We start from the raw sequence: 15,998 nt of genomic DNA, 5'->3' as shown, positions 1-15,998 counted from the left end.
CATCTCAATGTCAGTCTCCAGTCCTTTCCTCTGCCTGATGCCTTGACCTAAATTGAGCATGTGGGCATTGATCTGGACAAACGAAAGAGAATGAGATTTTGCAACCACGTGAGTTTTATTAATTTTAGTTGGTTTGAATATTTTAGGGACAGCACACATCCATGAACAGATTTGTATTTTAATCAGTTTCATTTTCTGTTTATGAAAATGAATCTTCGTTTCAAAACATTAAAAGTATTCAATGTTGTGTTAGAAAAATAGCCATTGCATTTCCCACCCCGTTCCCCTGTAAGAAAGTGACACAATCTCTGAAACCCAGGACAAATGAGATGCCAGTTTAAGTGGTATTTGGGGGCCCCTAGATTCCTTTCTCAGGTTCATACCCATTTTCTTGGAAGATTTCTTCCTCTATTCAGGACATGAAATCTCTTAAAATGTTTCAGCAGTAACATTTCACCTTGCCGATTATACAGTTAAAGTGCCTATTACAGAAATGCTCATTCTTGGTAATTATCATTGCAATTATTGGGACTTCTGGCTACTTTAGTAGAAAGAGTGAAAGCATCAAAGAGGTCAGAAACGGACTCGATTCAAAGAGAGCCAAGTTGAATACTTGGACCTGGTTCTTCACCGAGAAAGCAGAAAAATCAGGGAGAGTCATGCCAGAGCTTGGCACAGACTAGACATCTTTTACTACTGAAATACTGACACCCCAGAGGGGCCTATAATTTTGTTTTCTGACAGCTTTGTAATTCCTGATAGCCCTTAACCCCTGGTGACAGCAGTGGGCCTGAACATTTCTGGTTTTCCTTCCCTCCCCAAACTGTAGAAACAATTCCACACTATTCACTTTGTAAAATGTCTTATGAATTTGCTTTGGAGAAGAGACACATTTCCAGCACAACCTTTGTGCTCTTTGGCAATGTTACCAACAATTGAGTAAAAAAAAAAAAAATGATTACCTTTTAATATACATATTAACTGGATTTATATATAAGTAACCCATATAGCGTGTATGTTCCCAAACAAACTGTGAATGCTTTTAAAATACTTTTCACAGACAAATCAGTCCAACGGACACCTATTGAGCCCTTATAATTTTAAAAGGAAAACTTCATTTTCTGGAAAGATTGTGAAATCCACAGACTAGCCATCTTTGCGCTGTTTGCTCTTGGAAATGTTCAGAGACATAAATATTGGTGTGTTTGTTTAAAAACTATATACTATCTCAAATCAAAGTTTAATCTAATAGAGAAGGTTAAAGAAAAGAACCTCCATAACTCCAACATGAATGTCACTTTTAATAAAAGCCTAGAATTAGTCATATTTTTTTGCTTTTCTTACTTTCCTTCTATTAATCATTTATGATCACTGACTGGATTAAAACTCTTTTTTGGTAGAGAATGTATACAAACCATGTTTATATGCATAAAGGCTTTCCAAGTGTGTGTATTGTGGCAATTTGAAAGGTATTCTTTATTGGATGGCACAGGAAGATAACTAACGAGCAGGAAAACTGGGTCAGTGGACTGGGATCTGCCGCGCACTGCCTGGTTACATAACTTCTCTGAGCTTTAATTTCCTAGATAAAATCTGGATAATAAAATCATCCTCACTACACTAGTTCAATTTATTTCCAAATAATCCTTTAGAATAGATATTCTGCAAAGGCGAGCATAATATTCCTTATTTTTTAAAGGATAGAGGTTTTTATCTAGATCTTCCAGGATTACAATGTTTCTTCCCTTTAAAAAAAGTGCTGCTTTCCCAATTCTATGATGAGAAAAGAAGAGAGAGAGAAATGTTAGATTTCTTTTCTAAATAACCTCGAGATATATCACTTAAAAAAAGAAAAAAAAAATAGAAAAAAACAGAAACAAAAAACAGGACAGTGACGTTCCCAGTAAGATCAGCACTCTGCTGTGTTTCTTCCTTACCTGGTAGGTGGTACTGACTGACAGGCAGGGAGAGCTCTTCCAAGACAGACAGTTTTAAAGAGGATTGATGTCTACTTTAAAAGTTACGATTAATCTTAAACTCTTCCGAAGTTAGGAGCCCTTGATTAACCTAATGCCTCCCTGTCTTAATCCCCATTAATACAGTGTGGGGACTAGAGTGGATTTAGGACAATTTTCCGTCTTTTAAAATAGTTTCTTGTTTTTGAGGTTATTCGCAAATTATTTTAAATCAAATAAGTACGTAATTGACTATGCATAGAATTAGATTAGTGTTTAAGTATCATTGTATTTTTAAACATTCATCAAATCTTCATGGTTTTTAATGTTTAAAGGTTTGTCTACTGGAAAATATTTCAGTGTTTCTTTGCTCTGAAATTTAACCTTCTTCCTGAAGCAAAGAAAAAAAAAGAAAGAAAGAAAGAAAAGAAAATATATGCTTTGTTACATTTTTCCAAAACCCACAAGCATATTTTGTAATTGAATTATATTGGGCTTTTATAAACTATCCCTTTATGAATAATTAATCATGTAAATAACCAATTTACCAAAAAAATATTATTATTATTTTTTTTACTAGAATAAAACCTCCTTTTATATATAAGTCATAATGCTAGTGTGAAGTTTGGAATGAGCTGAATAAAATGAAAAATTCAAGTCACAACTGAAGCTAAAAACTATTTTTTTCATAATGAAGATTCATCATGCCAATAGTATAATCATTGTGACTTCCACAAACTCTAGTTGGCTGTGCTTATTTTTAGCAAGGAAACACAGTGCCCTTGATCTGAGACTTTGCAGGAATGGTTGATTAATCCCTCAGTTTGGAAAGAATAGTCATGTTGACTGATACTTAAAATAATTTGAGAATTAAGCCCCAGTAAACATATCATGTCAGTTACACAACTTGTCTTATTATGCTGATATTCTTAAACAAGTAAATTAATTGTGAAAAATTAAGAGTAACACATGTATTAAAGAAAATAAGTATTTTTTTCTAGAAAAAACATACCAGTTTTTTAATAAAGTCAGACCTTGCTTACATAGATTGCTTAAAATTTGTCTGTGGAGGAGATAAGAGATGCATAATTTTTTTAAAAAGCTATGCTTTTTAAAAAAAATTTTCATGTGAAACAATCAAATATTAAGTTGTGATTTATTATGTTACATTACACATGAATGATTACAATAATATTTTTTGAATATTGATAACATCTTTCAAATTGTTTATGTTCCATTCAAAAGTCAGTCTACAATTTAAATTCTTCCAAGCTTTTGACTTCATTCCCCACAACTATGTTATTAAAATACCTTACTATTTTTGGAAGATATTGTGAAGGTATTTCTGGCTTCATAAATTATACGGGCATCTGTTCTTTCAATCAACAGGATACCAAATGTTTTTTACATCAATCTGTGTGAAACAATGTATATAATACTATTTTATTTCCCATGAGCTTTTAGTAAGCACTGACTTGGTAGTAAAAAAATGTCTGAATGATTAGGGTGGTGGAAAGGGGAAGAAAAAGAATAAACAAAAAATGTATTACAAAGTACGGTCTACAAAAATTTAAAAAAGAAAATATAATAAATAGACTAAAATAAATAGACTAAAAATAGAGAATAAAAAGGAGAATTTATGGTATAAAAGTAGCTATGATACCTTTCTAGGTTTCTATTCTACATAGAAATTTAAAATTAATGAGATTAGCAGAACTTGACAATTTTAACTACAAAGCTGCTCCTCTATTAAAGGGTGTTTTTTTTTAATGGTTCTAATATTATATAAAATACTATATTTGGAAAATATGGAAGTTTATAAAAATTTTTGATGTTAAGTTCAGATATGCATTACATGGATTTTGTTTTACTCCATCAAAATCATCTGTATAAGAATTCACTCTTTAAGAATGAATAATCTTAAGCAAACTTGGACATGCAAGGACTTTACTAAGATAACCAGCAGGCTGCTATGTTCTCTCCACAGGTGACTTCAAGGCTGAGAAAGGGTTCCAGCCACAAGTCAAGAATCCATTACAGTTAAATATCATATTGCTCAATAAACCTTATGAAAACGAAATGCTGTAGCACAAGTTATCCATCAAATACATGCCATATGACATATTTGGATTAATTGTCTAAAGGACTTATCCATTGATTTGAAAAATGGCCTTGTCTAGACTGAAGATTCTGTGATTTGTGTAGTTTTTATTCTATTTTTTATCTTTCTTAGTCAAAGAGAATAATTCCTATAGGATTTTATTAAGATTTCCTCCACTCTGCATTTAAAAAAAAAAAAAAAACAGGCAAAACCCAATATTTAGTGAAAAATGTCACAGTGTTTTTCTCTTCTAAGAAATATTAATAGATCAGTTTGTTTCTTGAACAATAAGACCATGTGGCAACTCAATCACTGAAATCATAATTGGAAAGAGGAAAGACAAAAGACCTCATTCAGAGGTTACTTTATGTTTGTACCAATGTAAGAATGTTCCTTATTAAATGTGTAGCAATAATCCAGATATGCTAACAATTTTATATGACTAATTATATTCTTTATAACTGTTTATTCTCCCCAAAAAAGTTACATGGAAATTATTGTATGTTAAAATGTTTTGAGATCGGGAGAGAGACAGAAATAAGAAAATGACTTCATAGTAAGAAAGTTTCCTTCCCATCCAAATCTTCAAATCTTCATGTTTGGCTGCTTTCCTTTCATATTTACAGATTTGCAGAAAATTGGATGGCTTAAATTTGCAACAAGTACCACGAAATATATGAAAGTCTATCAGACATGGAGGTACGCCATCTTTAATGTTCTTAGGTTAAAGTGGGAAACTGTAATTTGATTTAAGCTATCTTTATGAATTTAATATTTGCAACCCAGCAAAGACCACCCTCCCACCACTAATCCAGCTAGCAAACTCTTAGTCCCAGCAAATAGATATTATTTGTACTAGATTTTTTGAAATTATTCCTTTTGGACTTAATTTACGAGCAACCTCTCTCCTGTATTAATCATAAATGGTTATTAGAGACTAATACTGAGGGAAACTAACATAATGACACATCTGTGGAACTTTTTTTTAACAATTAGTTACTATTTACTATTAATAACAGAGGGGTGCCTGGGTGGTTCATTGGGTTAAAGCCTCTGCCTTCGGCTCAGGTCATGATCCCAGAGTCTTGGGATTGAGCCCCGCATTGCATCGGGCTCTCTGCTCAGCAGGGAGCCTGCTTCCTCCTCTCTCTCTGCCTGCCTCTCTGCCTACTTGTGATCTCTGTCTGTCAAATAAATAAATAAAATCTTTAACAACAACAAAAAAATAATGAAGTGGCTTTATAGCTTATAATTTTTAATCAGTGAAGGCATGAATCAGATAATTTTGGATCAAAGTCAATTTTGGTGCTTTTTTAAATATCCCCTCTGAAATGCCAATTAAATACACTACTCTTCCCAGTTTCCTGTCTTAAAACTAGTTTTTAGTGTTTCCTCAAAGCTGTTAAGAAGTTGCAACATTCCAACCATGATGCTAGCGATGAGTAAATTACACAAATGCAAATACTGTTACATTTCTTCAGCAAGAGGTTCTCAAAAGCATACATTTGGGGGGGAAATATTTAGATGTCAAAGAATTTGAGGCATAAGACGATAGACATGCCCACAAGTGCCTTAAATAACTTATGGAAGTGATGATGATTATTGTGCAAATAGACATATCGTATAGCCATAGAATAAAGACAAATATTTATTTCCTAAAAAATACTAAATTATATACTCGATTGACACAGAGACTTAAAAGTGCTGGATAATTTGAGACAAACTATCAGAGAGTGACAGAATTTTATGGTTACTGCCCACCTCACCTCATTATCAAATTCTCTCTGTGTAATTACTCAGCATCTATTTTTAACACTTTTTTGTTGCATAATTATTAGCTAAGAATTATCTTTAATTGTGTAAGAAGACAACATAATGTTCCGTATACACTCTGAGACTTTTAAAGGCCATTTAATGTTGCCTGTTGAACTTTAAAATGAGGGGAGAAGAGGGAAATATAGTAGATTAATAACATGTACTCCAAGAAGACATAGAATTCTAGTGTCAATATTATATATAGTTTCTCTGTGGACTCTAAAAATGAAAAATAGATACACAAATAATTTCATGAAAGTACTTTTTTGTATACTTCTCTTTCCTTGTCCATTCTCCCCACTAGACAGTGAGATCCTTGAGGTCAGGAATTGTTTCTTCGTCATCTGAGGACTGATGTATTTCCTTGAACATGGTAGGTGTTCAGTGTGTTCTTGTTGTCTCCTCCTTAATTCTCTGGCACACGTCTACATCTAACTGCTCAACAGACACAGTCAATGTCCCATCTATCCCCCATTTTCCTGACTTTATATAAAACAGTGTAAAAAGAGCTAACTTCCATTTTGGGGTCCCACACACCTGGATGGCCTGGAATCTTAAGTCTAAATCACAGAAGCTAATCATCTTCAGAGGTTCTGGTGTGGAAGTGCAAACACGTCAATGCTCATCGGAGGTCTTGGCCACAATTCGAATGACTGACATAAAGCAATGCACGGGGTTAAATTACAGACAAATAATTCTTTTTTTCTTTAATAAAGCATCTTATTAGATTATGAATTTTACTCTGTTGTGCAATGGACCATGTATTTTCTTTCAGAAGACATGAACAAAGATAATCATGTTTTTAACCCTTGCAATCATAAATAGGTGTCTGGCGCCAAAATACCTCTTGAGAGATTTTATATTTCTTATGACATTTTCATTTTTGAGAACATTTCTATATTATCTCAATTGAACAAGACATGTGGGAACTAATAATTTGGGGACCCATTCAAAACTATATTCTTCAACTGTCCCCAAGTTTTGTTTGGTAAAAAGCTATATAAAAGAGAATAGAGAGGCGGTGATGTGCGCTGGTTAGATGAAAGTTCTTCCTTACCTACTTCTGTTCTTACCCAAACATATCTTTAGGAGTGAGTTTCATGCCCTCTATCCAAATTTATGAACCACATACTGTTCCCTCCTTGAGGTCCAGTAAAAATGATTTTCCCATCTCATTCCTTTTTTAGTATTGCCTCTAGGTGGGTGTTCAGAACAAATATCCAAAATGAACTTCTCAGGTATTCCATTCAGCACAAATGAAAATTAGATTTGTTGTTTTATTCCAGTCCTCGTGAATCAATAATCAACAATTTTATGCACCAAATTTTGTAACATGGGTTTTCCAGCGACTCTTGAAAACTGAACCACCCTCAAAGGATCTAGAGATTTGTCTTCTTTCAGTATAATGATGTACTACAGGTTGGCTAATTGAATTTAAAATGGAATTTAAAAATAAATGGAGTTGGATTTAAAGACAATTCCCAAAATGTGATCAATGGCAGATACCCTGGCCTGTGGTGCCACCTCCCGAGGCAATTAACGCCAAGAAGCCAATGGAGTTCAGATGTGTATACTGGGCTATGTTTATCCAAAAAAAAAAAAAAAAAAGAGTCAAATCAACATAAATACTGATATTTATAAAACAATCTCAGCAAGTGGAATATTTAGTCCACAGCGGATTTAAAGAAACACAAGGACATATTTACTAATAGTTAAGATACTGTCAAGTATAATATTCTTAAGGAAAAATGTTCTGGCCTTTTGCAATTTTATTTTTTTAATTACAATCATTTCAGCTAGAAGGTATTTTCCCCAGAAGATACCATTAGAAAAACCCTAACAAAATCACAAAATAAGTTATTCTAGAGTCTTCTTTCTCTAACATCTCTTTTGCTTTTATTAAATTCAGCTTACATCAATGTCCAAAAAGTTGGCAGTCATTCCACTGTCATGCTATCACTCTTAATTTTTCAGTACCTCATTCTCTTTGAGATGACTATACACATTGTGGTCATCTGTGGCCCTTGTATTGTGCCTAAAATTGCATTTCTTAATGTTATGCTGGATTTCTGCTTGTTGCTCAAAAGAAGAACTCTCACAAGAAAGCAACAAATTATACCATATAGTTACCCAAAAGGCTAAGCATCCCCAAAATAGTTTCAGACATATTGACTAATCTGAGCAATCCAATTAGTTTCTCCCCATACCTCATACTTACCACAGGGAAGGCATATTTTACATAATGAGATTTACAGAAAATTCTGTCATTCTGGAGAGAGAGCTATAAAAATATATTATGCTTCAGTCTATTTTCGGCTTTTATTTTCTGGCAAAAAAAGGAAAAAAATAATTTTGGCAACGACTTTTCAAAGAGTCCCCTCAATTCTTTTTGTTGTTTTAGGGTAACAAAAATATTTTTATGAAACAGAGTTTTTGACCTAAATGCTCATTTCAAAATAGTTTCTTTCACATTCTCAATTCTACACTCTGCTCAGTTTTGTTACGGTCACCTGAATGATATAAAATTTTGTTAATTTATACTGATTTAAGAACCACCATAAAAACTCACAGTTCTATGGACACAAACTACAAGACTATAACTCTAATAAGCAACGTTAGCTTCATGAAATATCTCTCAAAGAGCACTTTTAAGTTACCACAGTTTTCCCATCCTATATGGGAAACATTTGAAGGCACTCCAGAGAAATATCTTTTTTGGGGGGATACAAAATTAGTATCAAAAAGATAAAAATATCTATTGGAGACAAAAGATATCAACAAATAAGCTTTCCCTTCTATTATGGGACATAGCCTGAGGCACAAGGCAGAAATAATGGCAAGGGCTTCAATTTTCCTATTGCCTTTAAATATAACTTTTTACTTCAGTTAAAACCAATATTACATTGAAAGTACAATTTTCATAAGCTTCTATAGTTTCTAAAGATATCTTACTGGAGTGGATAGTAAAATTTAAAATTAGATGTACATCCATTATCACAAAGTTGGAATACTTTAGAAAAAATAATGGAATAAATATATATATGTAGCACACCGAGAAATTCGTAACAGATGTCTCCTGAAATTCAGTATATTTACATATTTACATACTTATTTACATACTTACAAACAGTATAATTTTCCAAAACATGACATTTCTTCTTTAGGACAATTTGTGTGTCTATTGGATGGTGGGGGTGAGAAAGGAAAAATATATTTTATTCAAAATTCTATACTTACTGAGGTTGAGTCTTTACAATTATTCCACGCGAAACAGGACATTTCCATCTGGAGGAATATTTGAAAGAATTAAGATTGGTGATCTGCTCTAAGCTGACTTATCTTCATGCTTTTGTACATCGCCCTATGAAACATTTGCTCAGTACTCATTCCTTTTCTTTTTATATTTTTAACAATTTCAGAGATTGGTGCACAAAAATGTATGCCAGAGCTGTTTTCAAATATCCTTCCACAGGAATAAGGCTGAATTTGGAGGCTGCACCAGTTTTCTTACTTTATGACTTTATAAAGTTTGTTTCAGAATTCTCAGTAGATTGTGTTCAGGTAGTTGTCACAAAACCTTGCAAACATAAGGAAAGCCTGCAGGAACCTAAATTTCAAACTTTCAAATAGGAACAATCCATTTTTTTCTTATGTCTAGAAACAAAGATGAAAATCAAACACTCCACTTCTATTGCTGACTTAATAATCGTGCGTCAAAGCCTCAAATATAAATAAATAAAATATTTCTCCATCTAAAGCTACCATCATTTTTTTCTTAGTAAGTGCACCACAAAAAGCAAAAAGAGAAGGAGAGGAAGGAAGGCAGGAGGGAAGAAAAGGGAAGTTTTTTAACTGGCATGCTTGAACAACAACTTTATCTTAAGAAAACGGAAAAAAACTTTTTTTTTTAAGATTTTTTATTTATTTGTTTGACAGAGATCACAAGTAGGCAGGGAGTCAGGCTGAGAGAGAGGGATGGGGAAGCAGGCTCCCTGCTGAGTGGAGAGCCCGATGAGGGGTTCGATCCCAGAACCCTGAGATCATGACCTGAGTCGAAGGCAGAGGCTTTAACCCAATGAGCCACCGGGTGCCTCTCTGCCTTTTTTTTTTTTTTAAATGCATGTAAGAATCTAGAATTTCACAGTTTCTTCACATTAGTGTCCTCACACTGGTGCCACATGGACAGCCAATCTCTCCACTCAACCCTTCCCTCCCATCTCCCCAAACGCCACTAGGAAATACGTTTGATCTCAAAATGTCATAAAGCAAACTTCCATTCATTTTGTTTTTGAAGAGCAAAGACGTTTAATAGATTTTTTGCTTTGTTATTTTTCTTTGAGACAAGAAGTTGAATGTTTTCTGTTTTGCAATAAATAAAAACTTTTTATCTAATTCTTAAAGCCCTGGATATTTTGTCTTTTTCTTCCCTTCCTCCTCCTCCCTCTCCCCCTCTCCCTCGTCTTCGCCCTCCCCCTCCCCCGGCCTCCCCCCTCCTCCACCTCCTCCTCTTCCTTCTTCAAAATTAGCCACCTTGGGGCGCCTGGGTGGCTCAGTAGGTTAAGCCTCTGCCTTCGGCTTAGATCATGATCTCAGGGTCCTGGGATGGAGCCCCGCATCGGGCTCTCTATTCAGCGGGCAGCCTGCTTCTCCCTGTCTCTTTGCCTGCCTCTCTGCCTACTTGTGATTTCTCTCTGTCAAATAAATAAATAAAATCTTTAAAAAAAAAATAGCCACCTTATTTTTCAATATTTGAAATGAAGAAAGGTAAAGCATAACTTGCAAGCAAAAGAATGCACTGCCTACAGAAGTATACATCGGACCTTAAAATAGAATTTTCTCAATATACGTTCTCATTATTGAATTGACTGAATTGATTTTCCAAAAATAATATTAGAAAGCTCAACTTTTACCTAATCTACATGAGAAATAGTTTAAATTTAAAAATACATTGTAAGAGACATTTACCAACCTGTATTATTAATACAGTTGTTTAGGTTATGCATTAATTACTACACTAGTTTGAATTTTGCTATTTATGACTTTGTCTCTTGCCTTTTACCCCCAACCCAATCTAAACATACCAAAATATAGATAATTGAATTCTTAAAGTATAAAACTAATACTAAAGATCTAGAAAAATAGGAAGTAGGAAGTGGGAAGTCCACACAAATAAGAAAAACAAATCTGAAGCCTTGTCTGAGCAGGAACAAAGCTCGTTTCAGAGGTCTGCAATCTTCTGTAACGTCAGGCATCAGGAGCTATCCTGGACCCCTGTCCTTATCTGTGACAGAGTCACGGCCCCATTCTTACCTCTACAATTACCAGAAGAATCAATAAGCAAAACAATGTGCTAGCTTTCCTCTATGATTCCTCGATAAGATTTAGGGAGTAGATTTTCCAGAAATAAATGAAGAACTAGGTGACAAGTAAATCGGGGTTTGTTTGTCTGTTTGTTTGTCTGAACACAGAATTCATTGTAAGGACTTTCTCTGCATCATTATATGAAGTAAATGGAAAATACTCAGAAAAGGTCAGATGAAACATATTTTTTTCATTCTCAATGAACAATAACTGAAGTTAAAAATAGTTTTCCATTCATTCAAAAAGAGCAGTCATGTAGCAACAGAACTCTGAGAGTGAAGGGCAAGATGGTGACCCTTTACGCTGCCCAGGCCTGAGTTGGCAGGGGGCGCCTACCAGTGTCCCTTGGCTCCAGGCCCCCGTGCCATGGTGAGAAAGGGCAGCATCAAGACCCCTGAGTACAGCAGCCTTCACAGTGCATGGATTGAAAAGAAAGCAGATGTAACCTGCAAAGGCTGATGGTGGGGTGGCTTCGTATCTCCCAGGGACTATTCCGAGGTGCCTCTTGGCTCTCTATCAGTGCTCAAGGGACAGCCTTCGGGTGACGGGACCAAAGACTGAGGCAAGTAATCTGCCTCAGGGCTGTGCATTTCCCCACTCAGGCCTTTCTCCTCAAGGAGGACTCAGCACATAAATCAGAGACAGAAGGTCTGTCTCCACGGAAGCCGAGGTATAGCTGAGAGGGTGAAGGAGCCATTGTCCCCCGCGCTCGGCTGTCTGTTGAGAGTGTGATTACAGGCTGGAAAAATGCAGCCTTTGCAGGGGTTCAAGCGCCTGAATTGTAAAACAGAGATTAATTAGGGCAGCCAAAATTCAAAGTACTGAAATAATGAACAAGTTTTCAGGACAAATGGAATTAATTTATAATGTATAGTAGGCAGTCTGCCCAATTGGTGTGCCCTTTGGACAAGTAAAATAATTAAAAGCCTACATGTTCTACCAACTCTATGTGAATTTTTTCAACTGATTTCTACAACCTTTGCTGGAACTAAATATAGCATATGCTTTTTTAGCTTGACAAATAAAATCTGCTAAATGGATTAGATGCTCACTATTACACAAGAATTGGACTAAATAATAAAGTAGAAACATGGCCCTTAATTTTAAAAACCCTCAAAGACTCCTATTTTGTGTCTTTTAAGAAAGCAGTTCTCTCTTTTCTCTGATAAGGTTGAAAGAACATGCTTCGGTGTTACACTGAATCTATTGCCACTTTGACAATGAATTAATTACTAGGTGACTTGAAATTTTTCTCTTCAGAAACGTTGTCATATTTATTGAAAATTCCAGAAACTGTGCTGAAGGTAGAAAATAATAAAAAATCTTGATCAATAAGGTATAGAGTAAAGCACAATCTTTAATGTTACCATATATTTTCTTGCTTTAGGATGAATATAAACATATACAGAATTTGGACTGACATTATCAAGAATAAAACTCATTCCCTCCAAGGGGGGACATTTTAAAGAGGCTAAATGGTCTGGCTGGTAATGTTTTGGTGTGTTTGTGAGATCAAACAGTAGTTTGGAATAAACAAATCTGTGACAGGAAACTACTGTCATTTCGTTAACTGATTATTTGATAAAATACAGCTGTATATGATAAGAGTAAAAATAAGTGCAGAAAAATCCATAACACAGACTACGACTAAAATGCTTCAGGTTCTGAGGGTCACTGTTACATGTGATATGCCTTTTAAAAAATAAGACTATATATATATCCAGTCTTTGTATATGTATTTTTTTTCAGTAAAACTTTCCACATGTCCTTTTCTATCCTAAGTTGCCTTCTGTGCATTTTGTTGTTGTTGTCGTAAAGGGTAGAGATTGGGAAGGAAAGTCAGTGTTCATTTATTTGTTCTTTTCATTGCTTTCATTTGTAACTTGTAACTGTGATTCAATCCCTGGTATACAGCAACTAACTTGTATTGAATATGTGTACATGTCAGATATCTGACTTCAACTCTCTAGACATCTCTGTATACCTCAATTTGATTGGCTCTCTTATTATCAAATCCACAGTCCTCACCATGGTTTATACTAATGGTCTGAATGGTTTCTCTCACTTTTTCTCTTACCTCTCTTCTCACACACTCTGCTCTAGTCACTTGTGTCTCCTTGCCATTAATAGAGCATGTAAAATATGAATTAGCCCCAGGACCTTTGCACAGGCAGTCCCCGCTATCTAGAACATTCAACCATCAGTTATCCCCATGGCTTATTTTTCTCTCTGCATTCACGTTTCGAGTCAAAGGTCACCTTCTTAGTAAGGCCTTCCCTCACCACTTTAATCTAATAGTGTCAGATCTTTCTCTCTACACACTTAATTCTGTTTTATTTTGTTTAATTTTATTTTGTTTAATTTTATTTTGCTTAATTGCAAATATCACCGTAGGACATTACACTAGATATTAATGCAGTCACTTAGTAAATAGAAAATGAGTACCTGATAGATACCAGGCCTATAAAGTGGGCCTAGATTCTTTGGATACAGCAGAAAACAAAACAGACAAACATCCCTGCCTTCATGGGGTTTACATTTGAGTAAGGAAGATGCGACACAAACTAGACAAATTAATAAAAACATATGGCGTGTTAGATAGCAATAAGCAATCACTATTTTTAGAAATAGAGCAGAAAAGGGAATTGAACTGTGACAAGGGTGGGACTGAAATTTAAAGTAGGTGCCCAGTGAAGGTGATTATAAGAACCTGAATGCTGGGAGGAAGCTAGCCTTTTAGACAGCTGCAGGAAGGAAACTTCTGGGCAAAAGAAAGAGCACTTCCTGTGGGGTTGGAGGAAGGGGAGGGGAGGTATAGTTTATCAGTTGATTATCTCTCCTCTGGAATGGAACTTCCATTACAGCTTCTGTCTGTGTGGTTCACTGCCAAATCCTCAAAGCCTAGAACAGGAAGTTCTGACTAAGCATGTGTGAATGAATTTAATAAGTTAATTATCCTCAGTTTACCAATAATAAAACTGAGGCAAAGCAGTTAAGTGCCCTGTCCAAAGCACGCAGGTAGATTAAGATTTGAACCAAAAAATTCTAACCCCGTAGTCTATGTGCTAACTCTTACCTTCTGCTACTATATCCCAGTTCTTTCTGAAAGTAAGGAAGTCTACATGGTATGTAGATTAAATGGCTGAACTGGGAATCACAAAAGACTATGAGAAGAAGGAAGGAAAGAGACTATTCTAGATTACTTATTTTTATGTCCAGTTTTAGGTTTAGACTCAGAAATGTTAACACATTTCCCAAGGTTAACTCCAGAACTGTCTGAATTGAAGGCAGACGTGATCACCACTGAAGAGAAAGCAAGGGATGGGTAGTTAGCCTTGGCCTCATCGTTGATTCATGTGTGACTTTGGGCAGTATTCTCGCTCTGTGCCTCAGTTTCCTCAGATGCAAAATGGAAAGTTTGGGCTAGACAATCCCTAAATCCTTTTCTGTTTTAATGTTCTCTTTCCTCTAAATACAAAGTCCATGAAAATACTCTGGAAAGTTTTGAGCAATTCTTGTCTACTACGAGATGAGTAGAAATCTTCTGTGAGGAAAAATGGACATACAGAGGCAATCCTCTGTAAAGAAAGAGCTTTAAAGAGAAGGCAATGGGGCATAACAATTCATGTGTCAGAGAAATAATATACAACTATTAGACCGATATGGCTGGAACACAGGGTGAGAAAAGAGGCAAAGAGGATGTTGGAAGAGGCTTAGTTTCTGAGGTGAGACTATGAAGAGTTTTCAGCACTGTGGTGAGGAGTCTGGATACTATTCGATGGGTCATTGAGTGTATGAACAGCTCCCACACAGAATCACCAGGGTTGTTGTTGACTTTTCATATAGGTAGCGGTACATCTACATTACAGGCTAGAGCAAGAATTAATGTTTTTTGTGCTAAGATGCTTTCTTTGACATGAATTGTTTCAAGATGAAGAGGACAGGGAAGAGACAGAGCTTTAAAAAGTGAATACATTTCACAGATGTTAAAATAACATTGGAAGACCTTCCTTTCTCCCTTCTTTCTTTCTTGCACCAGGTCGTCGTCAACTGTGAGGCCTGTGCTCCGTGCTCCCATGTAGCTCCCACAGAGTGGAAGACAACATTATTAAATAAACAACATAGAAACTTACTCCTCAAGTCACTTCACAGAGCATAGGGTGTAAGACTTAAAGGACAATTCTAAATCGATTATAATCAATTTTAGAATTTTTCAATTGGCACTAGGTACGTGAGAATGGTCATTGTAGAAAAGAGTTGCAAGTTTCCCTTCTGTTGTTGATTCACTGGTCAAGAAAGTAAGGGATAATAAAAACAGATTATAGAGAGCCCCCCAACCACCACTTATTTTTCCCTCCCTTCCTTTTCCCTACCACCTCCTCTTCCTCCTTCCTTGTTATGCTTTGCAACAGTCATTTGTGTGAAAAGCTCAAAAAGCTGGCTTTACAGACTGTGTGAGTCACCAGTCTTTGCACAGTATTGCATTTCTTGATGACTCACATGTTGGATAACCCATGTGTGCCCTTCATTTGTAACTGGAGATTGTGTTTGTCTCCTAGAGTTGTATATAATTCACATGGCCAGTAGCACATTAGTACATCTACAGTATAGGCCAATAAAAAAGTCATAAGTATTTTTCAGCAATAGCTTGTCAAATGCACCTAAGAAAATTTAGTAGAAATCCATTTTTGAACAGAAAAGTCAAAAGGAAAAAAATATATATATGTATATAAAACACATACGCAAAAAAAAAGTGTAGATACTCT

At 35.3% G+C, this 15,998-nt stretch overlaps 1 long non-coding RNA gene across 1 annotated transcript in view; it reads right to left on the bottom strand.

Moving 5' to 3' along the window:
• Positions 1-5,682: 5,682 nt before the first annotated feature.
• The window catches only part of LOC308355989, a 66,987-nt gene continuing 56,671 nt past the window's right edge, over positions 5,683-15,998 (bottom strand). The window contains exons 3-5 of the long non-coding RNA XR_013968030.1: positions 9,109-9,156; positions 8,090-8,197; positions 5,683-6,524 (exon numbers count right to left, since the gene is read on the bottom strand). This is a non-coding gene — a long non-coding RNA (uncharacterized lncRNA). The remainder of the gene's footprint in view (positions 6,525-8,089; positions 8,198-9,108; positions 9,157-15,998) is intronic.

This window comes from Martes martes, assembly GCF_963455335.1.
Source record: "Martes martes genome assembly, chromosome: 15".
NCBI classification, from domain to species: Eukaryota; Metazoa; Chordata; class Mammalia; order Carnivora; family Mustelidae; genus Martes; species Martes martes.
This window is presented reverse-complemented; position numbering and strand designations above follow the sequence as displayed.